This window comes from Hyperolius riggenbachi, chromosome 9, assembly GCF_040937935.1.
Source record: "Hyperolius riggenbachi isolate aHypRig1 chromosome 9, aHypRig1.pri, whole genome shotgun sequence".
Taxonomy (NCBI): domain Eukaryota; kingdom Metazoa; phylum Chordata; class Amphibia; order Anura; family Hyperoliidae; genus Hyperolius; species Hyperolius riggenbachi.
The window spans coordinates 289,040,459-289,059,900 of NC_090654.1; the positions used below are offsets into that span (position 1 = coordinate 289,040,459).

At 46.2% G+C, this 19,442-nt stretch overlaps 1 long non-coding RNA gene across 1 annotated transcript in view; it reads right to left on the reverse strand.

Moving 5' to 3' along the window:
- LOC137532188 (uncharacterized) overlaps positions 1 to 17,098 on the reverse strand; it is a 231,512-nt gene extending 214,414 nt beyond the window's left edge. Inside the window, exon 1 of the long non-coding RNA XR_011023875.1 lies at positions 16,851 to 17,098. This is a non-coding gene — a long non-coding RNA (uncharacterized lncRNA). The remainder of the gene's footprint in view (positions 1 to 16,850) is intronic.
- Between the last annotated feature and the right edge of the window lie 2,344 nt (positions 17,099 to 19,442).

Genomic DNA, 19,442 nt, shown 5'->3' on the forward strand with positions numbered 1-19,442 from the left:
CCGATCTCAGTCGGGTCCGCTCTACTGCGCAGGTGCCGGAGACTTGCGCCTGTGCAGTAGAGCAGACCCGACGGTGATCGGGTATTTCCGCCAATTTCGAAGCCGAGAGCCGCAACAGCGCCTGCGCAGGAGCCGGGAAGGTAAATATTTATATCGCCGCTGTTCGGAGGGCTGCAGCGAGACCCCCGAGGGATGGAGGACGGTGTGGGAAGCCTCATTGGGACCCTGAGGCTTCCCTCTCCCGAGGTGAGTACCCCCCAGGGGAACTTTTTGATGTTACAGGTTTTCTTTAATGAAACCTTTAATTTAGTTTGCTTTGAAATACTTCTATCCAGTATGCACAGACAGCAGAACCATTATAACCAGATCATGGTTCTGATATACACATATAAGCCCACAATGACACTTTTCAAAGAATGACACTTTGAAAGTACACACAACAGTTGTAGTTTTAATGAAACCTTCATTTTATTTCGCTGAGAAATACTTATTTAGATTTGTCCTGTACATGACCCTCATAACCATCCCATGTCATAAGCCTCCCAATGTACCTACTTCAAATTCATAGTTCACTACTACAAGACGTTTACATTTTAAATGGTCAAACACACTACACGACGTTTAAAATTAAAAAACGTTCAAACATTAAAGACGTACGGAATCACTGGATCATGCACTGTCACACACGCATGCGCCAACTGTTTGGTCTGTCAAATGTCCTTTTGATCCTTCAAACGGCTCCTGGTCGTTCGTACACACGCACTGACCAAACAGTCGTTTGAATGACAATTAGCCAAATGGATCCGCCGTTGGATCGTTTGAGAGCTGATTTATCAATCGCTCGACTTGTCGTCCACACACCAGGTTTGTATGACCAGTTTGAACGACAGTCGGTCAAAAAAATCAGATGTGTGTATGAGCACGAGCCTTAAGGGTGGCCACACACACAATACAATAAAAAAATTAAATTTTATAGCAGGTCGAAAAAAATTATGAATTTACAGAAAACGTTTTTTTTGTTTTCTTTAATTCAAGTGAGAAATTCGAATGTCCCATTTTTTTCCAGTATACTGGATTGGGAGTGGTGGAGATTTCTGCACATTTTTTTCCTGAAAATTAACCCTTTCCACTTGTATGTCCCGCATAGTGGGACATTACAAATTCCCCGATTCGCTCGTATGTCCCGCTATGCTATGCGGGACATCCCTGCAGCGGCGGTTTGCGGTGCATCGGGACCGCCGCAAACCGCCGATCTCTATGCGGCGGTTAGTGGGCATGTAAAACTACATGCCCACACAGGTAGTGCCCCCCAGCCACTAACCGGAAGTCATCTTTCCTGGATGCCAGGAAGTGACACTTACATTTAAATGTCACTGCAGTTTCCTGGCTGTTTTTTTTTTTTTTTTTTTTTTTTAATAAAAAATAGTTGCTGATTCCTTTTTGCAGATTCCATTGAGCAGATTCCATGCAGATTACTTTGCAGATTTATTGCAGATTGCTTGCAAAGTTGCATAGAGAATCAATGGAATCCTATGGAATGGACGTGGGGGAGAGTGTAAATAGTAGCCAGTATTTTATTGCTAATATGCCCAATTGAAATACCAAAGATTGCATTGTGTGTAGGGACAGTAAGACCCCGGGTGGCAGGCATAAAACCACCTATTATTGCGAAACTTGCTCACGCAGGCCCGGATTACACCCAGGAAACTGTTTTACAATTTACCATACCTTTGGCTTTCTTTTCTGCTACCAGCCAATAGAAGATGCCAAACTGTCCAAGTAAGATATCAAATTAAACGTTATAATGTGTTCTTTAAAATAAGATATACCATGTTACTATGTTATGTTCCATGTTAAAATGAGAGAGAGAGTAAGAGGGAGAGCGCATTTCTGTAAAAAAAAACTCAGAGCAGAAACGACTTCCTTTAACCTCCTTGGCGGTCTGATTCTTTCCAGATTTTAGGGGCCAAAAGCGGTGCAATTTTTTTTCACTCTTTCAGACCCTAAAACCTGAAAAAAATCATTCTGGCAGGGAGATCTGCAGCAAAATAAAAAAAAAATTACCTTCCTGGGCTCCTGGGCTGCAGTTTTCTCTTTGCCCACAAGATGGCGCTAATATACATATAAACGAACTTCTCTATTTCTCTAATATAGAGAAGTTCGTTTTCAATGTTAGCCCCGCCCACGATGACGTCACGCTGCCACCACCGCTCTGCTGCCACCACCACGGCTGCGCTGCTCCAACTGGCTGCCGGGTCCCCGGAAGAATAGCGGGGACATGGGGGATCCCGGCGGCCAGGGAAAGACCCCACACTGCCGGGGAGAGAGGCTGGAGTCCCGCTGCGCAGCGAGATCGCGCGCGGGACTCCACAACTACAAGTAAGCTCTGCAATGCCTACCCCGACCTGAGCTCGGGATCACCGATAGCAGCTGCTTTTTTCTACCCCGAGCTCAGGTCGGGAAAACCGGCAAGGAGGTTAAGAAAGAACTCCGAGTGGAAAGGGTTAAAGGGTTTGGGACAGATTGTCAATTTTTCTCTGAGTTTTCAATAATTATTTCCATAATTGGGGTAAAACTGAAGACACGTCACAATCAGAAAAACTGAGGGGGTGGTCTAGTCAATCATATGCAAACATCAGAAACGTTCTAACACTACCATATAATTTAAAGAATGGGCCATATTAAAGAACAACTGTCGTGAAAGTAACATAATGAATACAATTGCTTATTGTTTACAATAATGTAGTATGGATACTGTATGGATAATGTAGTATGTCACTGGAAGGCAAGATCACCAGACTAAGATTCCCATATTTCAGCCACGTAATGAGGTCAAATTCCTTAGAGAAAGAGAAAGACCTAATGCTCGGACTGATCAGTGGCAAAAGGCGACAAGGCCGCAAGAGAACTCGTTGGCTTCACACCATCAAAGCTGACACAGGATTGAGCTTAAAGAGAAACTCTGACCAAAAATTGAACTTTATCCCAATCAGTAGCTGATACCCCCTTTTACATGAGAAATCTATTCCTTTTCACAAACAGACCATCAGGGGGTGCTGTATGACTGATATTGTGGTGAAACCCCTCCCACAAGTAACCCCTCCCACAAGAAAAGTTCGAACTTTTGTGGGAAATAGCTGCTTACAGCTGTTTCCAACTGCCAAAAACCATGCAGCAGCTACATCAACTGCCAACAGTAAAATGTTCACTGGAGTGCTACCCGAGGTGACATGTGACATGATGAGATAGACATGTGTATGTACAGTGCCCAGCACACAAATAACCATGCTGTGTTCCTTTTATTCTTTCTCTGCCTGAAAGCGTTAAACATCAGCTATGTAAGTGGCTGACTCAGTCCTGACTCAGACAGGAAGTGACTACAGTGTGACCCTCACTGATAAGAAATTCCAACTATAAAACACTTTCCTAGCAGAAAAGGGTTTCTGAGAGCAGGAAAGAGATAAAAAGGGTCAATAGTTCATAGATTTTTAGCTCTGGCATACTTCAATGAATGTGTCATTGAGCAAAAACAATAAAACAGTTAAAACTTAAAAAGTAGATTTAAACCTAACATAAAACTGTGGAATAACTTAAAACATTTTAGGAGAAGGAAGATAGATACAATCATTTATTTCATTCGTTTATTTTAGCCTCGGGTGTACTTTAAGGCAACTGGCAGAAATGGTACAAGATCGGACAGCATGGAGGGAGCTAACCCATAGAATCGCCAAAAGTCGGATACAACTGAATGGATAACATCATTATCAGTATGGATACAGAGGCGCCAGAAGGATAAAAAGATCTAAAACATTTAAAAGTGAGGAGGTAGTTGAGGACTTACCTCCTCCGGGCAGACACAAGAAAATGCTGATCAATTTGCAGCAAAACAATTTATGCTCACATTGCTCGAGTGTGAACACACACATAGGATATCGTTAGCAGGAGCTTTTAAAATCACAAAGCACTCAGGAAAGCTCTTCTGGTGTGCAGTGCACCAGCCCTTAGGTTTTGTTCACATCTAAAAAATCGAAATCACTGACGCCAGCGGTTTTTCAATTTTTTGCATGTTTTTTTTAGTGCCTCCAGGCACTTAACTGCGCTCTGCAATTTTTTTATAAATCGCTTCTCTAAGCGATTTTGCAGAGCGATTCTGTTTTTTCACTTCCTGATGTCAGTGAGGAGGTGAACTCTTTCATCCGGTAATGAATAAATACAATGGCCTCAATTCACTAAGCTTATCTCCTGTCTTTAATAAAGTTTCTAGAGTTATCACCATGGTGATAAGGCATGTAGTATTCAGGAAACATTTTACCTCAGGCAAACCTAAAGTTAACTCTTCTGTCTTTAAGTTAACTCTTCAATCCTTAAAATAACTCCAGAATTCTAAAGTTAAAGACAGGCTGTTAATTAACTTCATGTGAAAATAACTACAGAGGAGGTAACTTATCTACAGAGGAGGTAACGTAAGGAATTAAGAGATAAGATAACTCTCTCACTGTGTGGAGGTAAGTTTCCTCTTGCCTTATTATCTCCTGCATGATCTTAGTGAATTGAGGCCAATGTATTTATTCATGAAAGCGCTGGGGAAATCGCTATACGTTTTTTTTTTCAAGCGCTCCTCCCAGCCCCTCTGAGTGAAAGAAGATTGAGAGGGGCGGGGAGAGGCGGCAATCCGCAGAGATTGACTGAGGAGGAGGCAGAGCTACAGCCTATAGCTCTGCCTCTTTGAGGAAGTGAAGCCCTGCAAGCCCGGGAACTTTGCAGGGCTATTACACAGCAAAAAATTACCCATCTGCCGTGGGGATGCGTCGATTCATGTGGGGTAATTATGCTGAAGGGGATTATATGAGAAAAGCAGGTAAAACACGAGACTTCAGAGTCTCTTTAAAGAGACACTGAAGCGAAAAAAAAATGATGATATTATGATTTGTATGTGTAGCACAGCTAAGAAAAAAAAGATCAGATACATCAGTCTAATTGTTTCCAGTACAGGAAGAGTTGAGAAACTCCAGTTGTTATCTCTATGCAAAAAAGCTATTAAGCTCTCCGACTAACTTAGTGGTGGAGAGGGCTGTTATCTGACTTTTATTATCTCAACTGTAATTGAAATGTTTACTTTTCCTCTGCTAGAGGAGAGGTCATTACTTCACAGACTGCTCTGAAAGACTCATTTTGAATGCTGAGTGTTGTGTAATCTGCACATATTATAGAGTGATGCAATGTTAGAAAAAACACTATATACCTGAAAATAAAAATATGAGAATATTTTCTTTGCTGCTAATCTTCTAGTAATTATTCATAGTACACAACCAATTCATTATATCATATATTTTTTTTCGCTTCAGTGTCTCTTTAAGAAAAGGAGAAAACACCGTAGGTGTGGACAAGACCTTAAAGAGACATCGAAGCGGAAATAAAAATGATGATATAATGATTTGTATGTGTAGTACAGCTAAGAAATAAAGCATTAGGAGCAGAGACATAAGTCTAACATTTGTTTCCAGTACAGGAAGAGTTAAGAAACTCCAGTTGTTATCTATGCAAATAGCCATTGAGTTCTACTACTTTGAAAGTCCCAGAGAGCTCTGACTTCTGATTAGGTTATCTCAGCTGTATTGTGTTTTTCTTTTGCAGAGAACAGTTCAGGACAGGTCAAAAGTTCACTGCCTGTTCTATAAAAACATTTAGAATGCTGAGTAGTGTGTAAACTGCACATATTAGAGAATGATGCAATGTTATAAAAAAAGCTGTATAACTGAAAATAAAAATCTGAGAATATTTTTTTTTTGCTACTAATGTTCTAGTAATTACCCGTACTACACAACCAATTCATGATATCATAATTTTTTTTTCGCTTCAGTGTCTCTTTAAACATGAAATCCAAGCATTGTTTTTGAATTCAATTATTGCAATGTCAAAGGATCAGTCCGTTTTTTTTGTGTGTGAACTAAATCGGCCCGTCCCTCTTTTTTTCCTTCATTTGTTCCTCTTTCTGGACTGATGAACAAACCTATGTAAATATATACAGTATTTCTCTACTGAAAAAATGAGTTTTAGTGAACTGTACACTTTATTCCATCCTTTCAAATGAAATTGTTATTTTCAGATGTTAATATGAAGGAACACTCATGGTGATGGAAAGGACCAGTGTGGTGTGAGTAAGTAAAACCATGCCTTGCTTATGAATACTTTGTGGCATACCATGACTAGGGGTGTGGCAAAGGTGTGATTAAAAAAGTGTCAGGGGTGTGTTTTAAAGGGGTCCGTCTTTCTAATCTCAAAAAGTTGGGAGGTATGCTGGGGCATGGCGGCACTTTGTCACGGAGCAGTGCTTTTCAGCGCAGGTAGATTTGGGTGCAGCCGGCGCCACCATAGACTGTAACAGGAATTACATCTATAGTGGCGCTCAGTGAGTAACGTTGGCGCCGTCAGGAGCTGAAGTTGCTCTTAAAACACTGTAATTCGGCCGCCAGCAATCACTGGAAGCCGAATTATATCATTCCCCCACTATCCATGGCGGCCTGGAGGGGGAATAGTAATTAACGCGGCCGGGATTTGTACAGCAGCAGGATCAGCCATATACCGGCTGTATCCTGCGCCCAAGTCTCCCGGCGCCTATTTCAAAAGTATGCCTTTGTCACTCTTGCTCTTTTTGATTTGGAGATAAAGCCAGTGTCCAGGGGGTTAGAGGAGCTAATTTGGGGAATAAACATAGGGGATTGTTAACCACTTTAGCCTCAGCTACAGTATATCTATGTCCTCTGTGACTTCATCTAAGCTACGAGGATGTACTGTAGATATACGTCTTGTATCTGAAGCACAGCTGTGCACTATTGGTCTTGCTCCTGTTTACACCTCTGGCACTATCTGCTGCAGCACTAATTGGTGAAAGGGAATATATGTTGCCTGAGAAAATCGATTTTTACCATTAAAATGCTTTTATTTTCTCTGTTCATAGAGAAAAAATACACACTGCAGCATTATCTAAGAATTAAATGCTCAACATAAATTGTGACAGGAGCATAATATAAGTTTTCTGATTAACAGTAGAAATAGTCAAACAAAATTAGTGTTTTTTTTATCGACAGTTAGGGCCTGTACACACTGAAAAAAGCAAGCAAAAAAGTTTTTAAAATTGCAAGCCCATGTAGTTTTAACCACTTCCCTACCACTCTATTTTGTGCTGATCGGTGCTGCGTGGGCTCTCCAGCAGCAGCCAGGCCGATCAGACTTCCCCCCTTTTTTCCCCACTAGGGGGATGTCCTGCTGGGGGGGTCTGATCGCCGCCGGCTGCTTGCGCTTGCGGGGGGGGCTCTTCAAAGCCCCCCTCCGCAGCGCTTCCTGGCCTCCTTCCCCTTCCCTCCCTCTCCCTCCCCCTGTGAGCGGCGCAGGACGGATTTCCGTCCTGCGCCTGATGGGATAGGCTTTAGCCTATCAGATGCCGGCGATCCCCGGCCAATCAGAGGCCGAGGATCGCCGATCTATTCTACGGCGCTGCTGCGCAGCAGCGCCGTATACATGTAAACACTGGGGAAGATCTTCCCCGTGTGTTTACATTTACCCTGCGAGCCGCCGATCGGCTCGCAGGGTGTTCACGGAGACACCCTCCGGGAACTGACATGGAACGGCCGCTCATACGAGCGGCCGTTTCCATGGAATACACTTCAGGATTCAGGGGCGTGTATATACGCTCCGAGAATCCGGAAGTGGTTAAAAACGCATCATATGCGTTTTTAAAAACGCATGCGCTTTTGCCTGCGTTTTTGATGCGTTCGCGTTTTTCTTGTAATTGCTGATTGGCTAAAGAATCCTTTGTTTTTTTTTCTAGTTTACATTTCAACTGGAAGCAGGAAATTGCAGAGTCTTCTGGGATACTGACGTCTGAAAAAAGCAATGGAATCACATTGCAGTGCGTTTTTTCATGCATTTTTCAAGCGCTGCGCTTAAAAAAGCGCCGCAGGCACTGCAATTGCTTTTTTCTAAAAATGCATCGCACCAGTGTGTACAGGACATCACGATTTTCATTATTTTTCATTAGACCCTGCAATTTTAAAAACGCATGCATTTTTTTTTATTCCTCTTTTCCCCATTAAAATGCATAGAAAGCAAACCTTGTTCTAGGTAAAAAATTCCATGCAATGAAAGTTTCATTTAGGTGTCATAATTAGTGAAAAAGTTATTGCTGATTAAATAGGGACATAGCTAAAGTGTCAGAACTGCTCTTCTCCATATGGGGGAAACAAGGTGTGGTTGCGAATTGGTTAAAACGAAACAGGTCCAATTGGTGAATCGCAGTCTGTTATTTTTATTAAACCCCAAAACAACTCAACAATGTTTGGATTCTCAAGTGATATTGAAATGTCCACAGGCTTTCATTTTAATAAATCCAAAATGGAATTTGCTTCAAGTCTCCTATGGCTGATCTTCCTTGAGCAAGAGATTCACTAATCAAAACCCATAAGTCATAGCTGAGTATCTGGGACATGAAATCACTAGGACATCTAGTTTATGGTTTAAATTGTACAGCGCTATATACCAGGATATTATCCAGCAAATTGATTCCTGGCACTGTGTTCCTATAAATATGCCAGGACCAGAGTTTCTATTAAAGATAATAACCTTCGGGAGGTTTCTGTAGCCATCGCAAAATGTGCCCAATGCTAGTGTTGGGCGAACATCTAGATGTTCGGGTTCGGGCCGAACAGGCCGAACATGGCCGCGATGTTCGGGTGTTCGACCCGAACTCCGAACATAATGGAAGTCAATGGGGACCCGAACTTTTGTGCTTTGTAAAGCCTCCTTACATGCTACATACCCCAAATTTACAGGGTATGTGCACCTTGGGAGTGGGTACAAGAGGAAAAAAAAATTAGCAAAAAGAGCTTATAGTTTTTGAGAAAATCGATTTTAAATTTTCAAAGGGAAAACTGTCTTTTAAATGCGGGAAATGTCTGTTTTCTTTGCACAGGTAACATGCTTTTTGTCGGCATGCAGTCATAAATGTAATACATATAAGAGGTTCCAGGAAAAGGGACCGGTAACGCTAACCCAGCAGCAGCACACGTGATGGAACAGGAGGAGGGTGGCGCAGGAGGAGAAGGCCACGCTTTGAGACACAACAACCCAGGCCTTGCATGAGGACAAGAAGCGTGCGGATAGCATGCTTTGTACCGCCATGCAGTCATAAATGTAATAAAGATAAGTGGTTCAATAAACAGGGACCACGCGGCAACGCTAACCCAGCAGCAGCAGACGTGATGGAACAGGAGGAGGCGCAGGAGGAGAAGGCCACGCTTTGTGAGACACAACAACCCAGGCCTTGCATGAGGACAAGAAGCGTGCGGATAGCATGCTTTGTACCGCCATGCAGTCATAAATGTAATAAAGATAAGAGGTTCCATAAACAGGGACCGGCAACGCTAACCCAGCAGCAGCAGCAGCAGCACACGTGATGGAACAGGAGGAGGCGCAGGAGGAGAAGGCCACGCTTTGTGAGACACAACAACCCAGGCCTTGCATGAGGACAAAAAGCGTGCAGATAGCATGCTTTGTACCGCCATGCAGTCATAAATGTAATAAAGATAAGAGGTTCCATAAACAGGGACCGGCAACGCTAACCCAGCAGCAGCAGCAGCAGCACACGTGATGGAACAGGAGGAGGCGCAGGAGGAGAAGGCCACGCTTAGTGAGACACAACAACCCAGGCCTTGCATGAGGACAAAAAGCGTGCGGATAGCATGCTTTTTACCGCCATGCATGCAGTCATAAATGTAATAAAGATAAGAGGTTCAATAAACAGGGACCGGGCGGCAACGCTAACCCAGCAGCAGCAGCACACGTGATGGAACAGGAGCAGGCGCAGGAGGAGAAGAAGGCCATGCTTTTTGAGACACAACAACCCAGGCCTTGCATGAGGACAAAAAGCGTGCGGATATAGCAGCAATGCTTTTTGCCGCCATGCAGTCATAAATGTAATACAGATGAGAGGTTCAATAAACAGGGACCGGAAACGCTAAACCATCCCAGATGTTCATTGGTCATGTTACTTGGTTGGGGTCCTGGAGTGTTGCGTAGTCGTTTCCAATCCAGGATTAATTCATTTTAATTTGAGTCAGACGGTCTGCATTTTCTGTGGAGAGGCGGATACGCCGATCTGTGACGATGCCTCCGGCAGCACTGAAACAGTGTTCCGACATAACGCTGGCTGCCGGGCAAGCCAGCACCTCTATTGCGTACATTGCCAGTTCGTGCCAGGTGTCTAGCTTCATGCCCGGTTTCAGGTCCAGCGGTGCCAGCCACAAATCCGTCTGTTCCTTTATTCCCCTCCAAATTTCCTCCCCTGTGTGCTGCTTATCCCCAAGGCAGATCAGCTTCAGCAACGCTTGCTGACGCATGCCAACAGCTGTGCTGCACTGCTTCCACGATCCTACTGCTGCTGGTGCTGGGTTAGCGTTTCCGGATGAGGTACAGCTTTGAGATGCGTTGGAGCAGAAGGAGTCAGAGAGGTAGGTGCTGCTGTTGTTATCCAGTGGGAGGGACGGCGGTGCAGCTGTTTGCGGCGTGGGCAACACCCGCGCCGTAGCAGGTGAGGAATCGCTGCCAGGCTCCACAAGGTTCACCCAGTGCGCGGTAAGGGAGATGTATCGACCCTGGCCGAACGCACTCGTCCAGGTGTCAGTGGTGAGGTGAACCTTGCAGGCAACGGCATTCTTCAAGCTTCGGGTTATTTAGCTGACCACGTGCTCATGCAACTCAGGCACTGCAGAGCGCGCAAAGTGGTAGCGGCTGGGAACCACGTAACGTGGGATGGCCACTGACATCATGCCCTTGAAGCTGTTTGTCTCCACCACTCGATATGGCAGCATTTCGCAGGCCAGAACCTTGGCTATGCTGGCTGGCTGTTACTGCCACGGCCCGGGGGTCATTTGCTGGCAATTTCCTCTTGCGCTCAAACATCTCAGAGACAGACAACTCAACCGTAGGGCTGCACACCGAAGGGCTGTTGGTTGTTGTGTTTGATGAACACTGGGAGACCTCAAGAGCACTAGTCCGGAAAGTGACAGTGTCAGCATCGTCTGATGTTTGTGAATGTTGTGAACCACGCAATGGCTGGGCTACTGCTGCTGCTGAGGCGGGTCTGGTGGTGAGTCTGGTGAACCCAAGGGAGGCAGTGTTGCTGGTGGTACCCTGTCCTGCCGCGTTTGCCCACAGAGTGGGATGTTTGGATAGAATGTGGCGGCTCATGCTGGTGGTGGAGAGGTTGTTAATACTTTTCCCCCTGCTCAGGCGGGTCTTGCACACCTTGCAAATCGCCATGGTAACATCCTCAGTGCAGTCTTCAAAGAAAGCCCAGACTTTGGAGCACCTGCCTTGCTGGCGATTTCTGTTTGCGCCTCTTTTGCCTCTCACTTGAACTTCCATGCTTGCGGTGCCTGAAATTGCGCGCCGCCTACCTTGTGGCACAAGGCGAACTCGTGCAGCAGTGGGTTCCTCAACAGACTCATCTGTGCTGCTGCTACGACGGCGATGTTCTCGTTCACAAACAAAATCTGGGTCTATGTCCACATTGTCCATACCCTCCTCTTCCATCTCCTCAAACTCGTCATATGTCATTGTGGGGGGCCGCCGCCGTGGAGTAGAGCTCCCCAGAACAACCTCTGCGCAGCTCACTCCAACGTCGTCTGGTTATCTGGCAGTTGTGTGCGTGGTGTCGCTGCCGGTTGTGTCAGCTTTGTGCCCACTGGCTCCTTGTAACTGGCTGAGGACTCAGACCTCGTGCGTGATGTGCTGGTGCTGCTTAACCCACTGCTGGACGCTTGAGAGGTCATCCAAGTAATTATCTGGTCCTGTTCTTTTGGATCTGTGAGGGTTGTTGTCCTGGACAACATGGGCGGTATTGAGTGGGTTTTCTTGGGTGCTCCCCTGTGGCCTGTACGTGAACCGTCAGGGGAAACACCTCTTCCCTTGCCCCTCCCTCTTTCACCGGATTTCTTCCTCATTTCACTTATCCTTAAAGTACACGCTGACTGGCAGCAGTACAGTGGCAGTACAGAAATGCTATACAGTGGTGGGTGAGCGGTGTACCACTATTGTCAGCAGCGACACAGAGCACAATGCTATACAGTGGCGGGTGAGCGGTGTACTACTGTTCCCAGCAGACACAGAGTGGAAGTAAACACAATGCTATATAGTGTGGCTGAGCCGTGTACACAGAGTGGCAGTACACACAATGCTATATAGTCTGGCTGAGCCGTGTACACAGAGTGTCAGTAAACAATGCTATATATAGCGTGGCTGAGCGAGGTACACAGTGGCAGTACACACAATGCTATATAGTCTGGCTGAGCGGTGTACACACAGTGTCAGTAAACAATGGTATATAGTCTGGCTGAGCGGTGTACACAGAGTGTCAGTAAACAATGGTATATAGTCTGGCTGAGCGGTGTACACAGAGTGGCAGTAAACAATGGTATATAGTCTGGCTGAGCGGTGTACACAGAGTGGCAGTACACACAATGCTATATAGTCTGGCTGAGCGGTGTACACAGAGTGGCAGTACACACAATGCTATATAGTCTGGCTGAGCGGTGTACACAGAGTGGCAGTACACACAATGCTATATAGTCTGGCTGAGCGGTGTACACAGAGTGGCAGTACACACAATGCTATATAGTCTGGCTGAGCGGTGTACACAGAGTGGCAGTACACACAATGATATATAGTCTGGCTGAGCCGTGTACACAGAGTGGCAGTACACACAATGCTATATAGTCTGGCTGACCCGTGTACACAGAGTGTCAGTAAACAATGCTATATATAGCGTGGCTGAGCGAGGTACACAGTGGCAGTACACACAATGCTATATAGTCAGGCTGAGCCGTGTACACAGAGTGTCAGTAAACAATGGTATATAGTCTGGCTGAGCGGTGTACACAGAGTGTCAGTAAACAATGGTATATAGTCTGGCTGAGCGGTGTACACAGAGTGGCAGTAAACACAATGCTATATATAGCGTGGCTGAGCGAGGTGCACAGTGGCAGTACACACAATGCTATATAGTCAGGCTAAGCCGTGTACACAGAGTGTCAGAAAACACAATGCTATATATGGCGTGGCTGAGCGAGGTGCACAGTGGCAGTACACACAATGCTATATAGTCAGGCTGAGCCGTGTACACAGAGTGTCAGTAAACAATGGTATATAGTCTGGCTGAGCGGTGTACACAGAGTGGCAGTAAACAATGGTATATAGTCTGGCTGAGCGGTGTACACAGAGTGGCAGTAAACAATGGTATATAGTCTGGCTGAGCGGTGTACACAGAGTGGCAGTAAACAATGGTATATAGTCTGGCTGAGCGGTGTACACAGAGTGGCAGTACACACAATGCTATATAGTCTGGCTGAGCGGTGTACACAGAGTGGCAGTACACACAATGCTATATAGTCTGGCTGAGCGGTGTACACAGAGTGGCAGTACACACAATGCTATATAGTCTGGCTGAGCGGTGTACACAGAGTGGCAGTACACACAATGCTATATAGTCTGGCTGAGCGGTGTACACAGAGTGGCAGTACACACAATGCTATATAGTCTGGCTGAGCGGTGTACACAGAGTGGCAGTACACACAATGATATATAGTCTGGCTGAGCCGTGTACACAGAGTGGCAGTACACACAATGCTATATAGTCTGGCTGACCCGTGTACACAGAGTGTCAGTAAACAATGCTATATATAGCGTGGCTGAGCGAGGTACACAGTGGCAGTACACACAATGCTATATAGTCAGGCTGAGCCGTGTACACAGAGTGTCAGTAAACAATGGTATATAGTCTGGCTGAGCGGTGTACACAGAGTGTCAGTAAACAATGGTATATAGTCTGGCTGAGCGGTGTACACAGAGTGGCAGTAAACACAATGCTATATATAGCGTGGCTGAGCGAGGTGCACAGTGGCAGTACACACAATGCTATATAGTCAGGCTAAGCCGTGTACACAGAGTGTCAGAAAACACAATGCTATATATAGCGTGGCTGAGCGAGGTGCACAGTGGCAGTACACACAATGCTATATAGTCAGGCTAAGCCGTGTACACAGAGTGTCAGAAAACACAATGCTATATATAGCGTGGCTGAGCGAGGTGCACAGTGGCAGTACACACAATGCTATATAGTCAGGCTAAGCCGTGTACACAGAGTGTCAGAAAACACAATACTATATATAGCGTGGCTGAGCGAGGTACACAGTGGCAGTAAACAATGCTATATATATAGTGTGGCTGAGCGAGCGGTGTACTACTGTTCCCAGCAGCGACACACAATGACTGGGGGGGACCCTGGCTAGCGTGGCTGGAGAGCGAACTACCCTGCCTGCCTACCCAAAGCTAAACCCACAGAGAAATGGCGGAGATATGACGTGGTTCGGGTATTTATTTACCCGAACCACGTGACCGTTCGGCCAATCAGAGCGCGTTCGGGCCCGAACCACGTGACCCGTTCGGCCAACCACAGCGCTAGCCGAACGTTCGGGGAACGTTCGGCCATGCGCTCTTAGTTCGGCCATGTGGCCGAACGGTTTGGCCGAGCACCGTCAGGTGTTCGGCCGAACTCGAACATCACCCGAACAGGGTGATGTTCTGCAGAACCCGAACAGTGGCGAACACTGTTCGCCCAACACTACCCAATGCCCATAAAACTTTCTTAAAGATGTGCAATATTTTGACGCCACGTTTTAATACTACTTTTGGGTAGAGTATAGCAATGAAAATAGTATAGTAATATCTCAGCACAAAAAGGTCCTCCAAATCCCTGCAGTGCTTTAAGTGAACCGGAGGCAATCCTAAGGTCAAAAATTAAATACTTACCTAAGAATTGGAAAGCCTCGGGGTCCCCCAGAGTCTACCCATGCCCTCCTCCAGGCCACAGTGGCTTGCCTGGGACAGTACAGGGAGTCCCTGACATTGCGGCGGGTTGGAGGTTCGTATTGACAGGCTTTCACAAGTCAGGAACTCCCTGCATTTGGAATATAAGACGCAGTGACTTTATTTCTCCACTTTTGGAGTCTCAAAAAACACAGTAAAACAAAGAGAGGTAAGATTGTACATTCAGCAAACACTGACTAAATAATCTATAAGGCCTATTTCATACTATACACCTTGCTGTGTGCATTTCAGCAACACAGGCTATATAGCATCTGGCTGGAGAAGTTCATATTAAAGCGTATGGCACAATTCCTGCATGCAGACTAAAAAAGCAGCAAAGCGCTGTCATTCAATTCACTAACAGCTTAATGAATTTCTCAGTCTCTCCAATAATGATGGCACACATTCTCATCCAGCACAATCACTATGCACAGCTTAGGCAGCAGGTGGCAGTTCATAGTTCAAAGATATGGACATAGTGTGATAGTAATCCAAAATTGGGATCCATCTGAAAATGGCGCCTGTGAATAATGGCGCACGGTGTTGCCGCTAATCCTTTTGTCGCTTATCGCTATTTAACGTTAAAGCCTTATTGTTATTTAACGTGAAAGCCTTATTGTTATTTAGCGTTAACATACAGAACCCTTTCTGTACCTATCCCTAACCCCTAAACCCTCCCTGGTGGTGCCTAACCCTAACACCCCCCTGGTGGTGCCTAACCCTAACACCCCCCCCGGTTGGTGCCTAACCCTAAGACCCCCTGGTGGTGCCTAACCCTAAGACCCTCCCTGGTGGTGCCTAATCCTAACCACCCCCTGGTGGTGCCTAACCCTAAGACCCCCGTGGTGGTGCCTAACCCTAAAACCCCCCTGGTGGTGCCTAACCCTAAGACCCCCCTGGTGGTGCCTAACCCTAAGACCCCCCCTGATGGTGCCTAACCCTAAGACCCCTGTGGTGGTGCCTAACCCTAAGACTCCTCTGGTGGTGCCTAACCCTAAGACCCCCCCAGTGGTGCCTAAACCTAAAACCCCCCTGGTGGTGCCTAACCCTAAGACCCCCCTGGTGGTGCCTAATCCTAACCACCCCCCTGGTGGTGCCTAACCCTAAGACCTCCCTGGTGGTGCCCAACCCTAAGACCCCCCTGATGGTGCCTAACCCTAAGACCCCCCCAGTGGTGCCTAACCCTAAGACCCCCCCAGTGGTGCCTAACCCTAACCTTGACAGTGTTACATTAAATCCATTCACCGTTTTGCAGTTAAATAACGTCTGCAGTTTGGCTTATGTAGGGCGCTATTGATAAATAACGTTACTGTGCATAATAACATCTGCTGAACAACACAATTAGGAGGTACTACTGCGGGGCATATGCTCCAAGCAACAAAGACACTTGTTTATAGAAAAATTATCAAAATGATTTTATTAATTATCAAAATTAGAATACACAATAAAAAAGAAGAAATTCGCACATTAAAACAACAAGCAACCCACTAGCCGTCACCACACTACCCACTCATACCAACATCTGCACATGCCCATGCACCCCTGATGAAATGGCTCAAGTATAGGGACTCAAATATCAGCTGATTCACATTAGATGGTGGTCATGGAAGTTCATATGTGGGACATCTTTTTGATGTCAACAGTTGGTAAAAAATTGATAAAGCAAAGTCCAGCCGAACCCAGCAAAGTATGTCAGGCTGATATAAGGATAAAAATAATCAGCCAGGACAAGCAGATCTCCTCCAATGCTAGTCTCAAGCAAGCAGTCCCAAAGGCACAGACAGGAAGCAACGGACAGCTGCAGGAAAGCGGCAGATCAGAAGCAAAGTTCAGCAAAGTATAAGCAGGAGCGACAAACACTGTGCTTGCCAATATGCGGAGCAAAGCGTAAACATGACATATACTCCCAACGAGGGCAATGCATACAGTACCAAATGATGGTGTTTCATCAGCTCCAATCCGGATGTGCAGAGAAGGATATTGGAAACAAAGCAGCTCACTCCTATAACAGGCAGCAGGTAGACATCGTCGCTTCACAAGTTGTTTGCAGGAGACGTGCTGGGAAAGGCAGAGTCCAGCCTAGGGGTGTATTCATCAGGCAGCGCAGGGTGACATGGCGAGCAAGTGCGGGCAGCCTCAGGACGCAACACCACGCTGTCCTGACATGTTTCACCGGACTTCCGGCTTTCTCAAAGGGGGGCGTGGCACAGACAAATCACGCATCTCGGCATCCATCTAAAATACTCAGACCAGCCAATCGGCGTACACAGCGCCCGCCCCACCCGGCCCCATCCCCCGAAGGGGAGGGACAGAGGCAAACAGCCTCGTCCACATACGAGCCGGGGGGGGCGGGCGCCGCAAACCACGACAGGCACGGCCCATCAAGCAACATCAGACGGCACATAGACGCACAACCACTCCCCAAGCCACACCTACACAAAGGAGGGGGCGAAAAGGCAGGAGGAGGCCGTGGGACTAAGAAGCCCAGCCATCCCCGCCCGGGGAAAGGAGAAGCGTCCAAGCGACCCACACTACATATACAATGCAAGATATAATTAGAAACCTGCCAAAACAGGTATGAACAATGCATACTCATAAACAAATAAATAAATAGTGGTAGAAATGAAATCTCAGTCAATATATATAAGAAAACTGATACCTAAAGAACAGTCTTCATCACCAGAGACAATAGGAAATCGATATTCCTTTACTGCATTTGAAAAGCTCCACATAACCAGACATGGAGTACTAAGAAACTAGAGTGTGGGGAATGCTGAGCCGACCTGCACAGGCATACAACAGATAGGAGAGAGAGGACCCACACATATATCCAATAGGGCCATATTTATAAGGGCAGAAACGAGGAATAGCTATTATATTCATTGAGTCCAGGTGGATCCGTGGCCCGGAGGTCAAAGATCCACCTGGACTCCCTCTGGAGCAGCAGACGATCACTATTTCCACCACGGATCGTGCGATGGATGCGATCTAGGCCAATAAATCGAATTCCCGACGGTTTACCACCATGTACCGATTTAAAATGTCGGGCCACCGGAGTGGGAACGACCGAGGTGTTTTTAGTCACAATGCTGGTGATGTGCTCAGACATGCGAGATCTTAAATCGCGTTTTGTCTTACCGACATAGAACGCCCCACAGGGACAAGTCAATAAGTACACCACCAGCACCGTGCCACAATTAACAAAATGCGGCAAATTCCAAAGCCTACCGTTGGGAAGTGTGGCTTTTTTTCCCACCTGGATGTAGCGGCACATAGTACAGCCGCCACATGTATATGTACCCAAAACTTTACAATGTTGGTGTACATTACCACTACCGTGAAAATGGCTCCCGACTAATTTGTCACGCAGCGATGGCGCCCGGCGAAAAACTATTTGTGGTTTTTCAGGGACAATTTTAACGAGTTTAGGGTCATTTGTAAGGATGTGCCAATGACGATCCATTATGCGTTGGATTAATGCGGATTGTGCACAAAATTGCGTGCAGAATCTTAGCACCTCAGATCCGCGTTTCGCACCCCCAGACGATCCGAGTAGAGTGTCCCTGCTGCTCATGTGGGCTCGTTGGTAAGCCCGTTTCAAATGCTTATCACGGTAACCCCGCGCATGAAAACGTGCGCGGAGAACATCCGCCTCCCTCTTAAAGTCCGCAGGCTGCGAACAGTTACGCCTTAAACGAAGATATTGACCCATGGGGATTCCCCTAATTGTATGGTCTGGGTGAAAGCTATCAGCCCGTAACAAAGAATTGGTTGAAGTGTCCTTTCGAAAAAGCTGAGTAAAGAGGTGTAATAACATCTGCTGTTTGAGAAATGAACAGCACTATTGATAAATAACGTTACTGTGTGCCGTTTTTCTTCTTTTTTCCCTGTGTGCCATTATTATGCAGTACTAACGATAAATAGCGATAAGCGTATCTTTTTAATGTGGCGCCATTCTTATGCATAAGCGCTGTGCGCCATTATTCACTGATCCGCCAAAATTGGGGTTATACTATAGCTTACCAGCACCCTCCTGGGTGCCTGTAGTAGAGTTGCAGCACAGAATCCGGGCCAGGTGGCTGAGTCACTGCACATAAGCTCTACACCGCACCAATTGCGGAGGAGCAAGAGAGTCCAGATGGTGACCTGGTTTCCTACCCCGTCAGGGACGTCTCCCTGTCACATGGTAAAGTGGATGCGGAGATAGCCAGGGGGACATGCAAGAGCCTCTCCCCTCCTCACGCTGTTCAATTGAACGCTGCAGACTAAATAATCTATAAGGCCTATTTCATACTATACACCTTGCTGTGTGCATTTCAGCAACACAGGCTATATAGCATCTGGCTGGAGAAGTTCATATTAAAGCGTATGGCACAATTCCTGCATGCAGACTAAAAAAGCAGCAAAGCGCTGTCATTCAATTCACTAACAGCTTAATGAATTTCTCAGTCTCTCCAATAATGATGGCACACATTCTCATCCGGCACAATCACTATGCACAGCTTAGGCGACAGGTGGCAGTT